Source organism: Benincasa hispida, chromosome 2 (assembly GCF_009727055.1).
Source record: "Benincasa hispida cultivar B227 chromosome 2, ASM972705v1, whole genome shotgun sequence".
Taxonomy (NCBI): Eukaryota; Viridiplantae; Streptophyta; class Magnoliopsida; order Cucurbitales; family Cucurbitaceae; genus Benincasa; species Benincasa hispida.
In genome coordinates, this window is record NC_052350.1 from 47,958,696 (window position 1) to 47,959,863 (window position 1,168).

At 31.2% G+C, this 1,168-nt stretch overlaps 1 protein-coding gene across 2 annotated transcripts in view; it reads left to right on the forward strand.

Moving 5' to 3' along the window:
- Window positions 1–562: 562 nt before the first annotated feature.
- Window positions 563–1,168, forward strand: part of LOC120070539 (sucrose synthase) — a 5,101-nt gene continuing 4,495 nt past the window's right edge. The window contains exon 1 of one of the 2 annotated variants that reach the window (XM_039022327.1): window positions 563–656. The gene's annotated coding sequence lies outside the window, so the exon portion shown is untranslated. Of the gene's footprint in view, window positions 657–695; window positions 849–1,168 lie in introns of those variants that run through there. The other variant, XM_039022326.1, reaches the window with a different exon arrangement.

The following is a 1,168-nucleotide window of genomic DNA, read 5'->3' on the forward strand; positions in this document are numbered from 1 at the left end:
CTTAAATTAATAATTACGTTGTTTTTATTCCAAACAAAATTATGGATATTTTTATTAGTATTCATATTCATATTGGACTAAATAGATGGCATTTTTTTTTTTTTAATGTTTTATGAGTATTTATAAAAGATGTTGGAGATATCTATGGATATTTAATATTGATATCGAACCCTTCGATTTACGGATATATTAACATATATTTTTACCTTTGCTCACACACTACTAATAAAAGTTATTTGTATTGAATTAGTCGAACACGAATGCAAATACAAGAAGGAAAGAGAGAAAGGAAGAATTATTATTGTATGGATAATCTTAATTTTAATCAAATTAAATTACGATGGAAGTATAGATAATTAATATCTTCCTAATAGGTTATTCTATTACTTTTAAAATTGGAGACAAACTAAACTGAATTCATGTCAAAATAAGTATAACACAACTAACATAGTGTTTATACTATCCGACGTTAGATTCTATGGCTAAATATATTATTAAAAGAAATTATAATTAAGGTCATCCAACAAAAATTTTTTTAAGAAAAAATGGGCCCAGATAGAAAGAAGGGAAGAAGAAGAAGAAGAAGAAGAAAGGAATTAAAGAATGTAGGAAGAGCAAAAGCGGTTTTGCGACAGGAAGAAGAAAACCACAGGAAGGTAATGGCAGTAATAATGGCATTTTCACGGAAATTCAAGCACCCATTTCCTTTACCCACCGCATCCATGGCGATGATCATTCAGCTGCAATCGCCAAACCCTTTCTTCCATTCTCTATATAAAAACCCTTTCTCCTCTTCTTCTCTTCTCACCATTCCATTTCCACATTTCCCCTTTCTATTTCTTCCTAAGGTCCGTTTTCTTTCTCATTCATTCTTCCTATTTCTTTTAACGATCCCCCCTTTCCCCCCATTTTCCAGTTGAGAATGATTCAAGGGCTTTTTTGTGAACGACCCCAGTTTTTGTTTCTTTTGTTTGATTTTTTGTATTTAATCTATGGTCAAATGTAGATGTAGATGATGATTGAATGTTAATTTAGCATACCCTGATGATGATTTTGCTGATAATCGCTCTAGTTTTTGTGGGTAAGAAGTCAAAGTTCTGTAGGTTGAAATGAGACTGACAAATGCCCTCTTTGTTATATTAATTTCACTTCCTCTTTCTCTCATTGT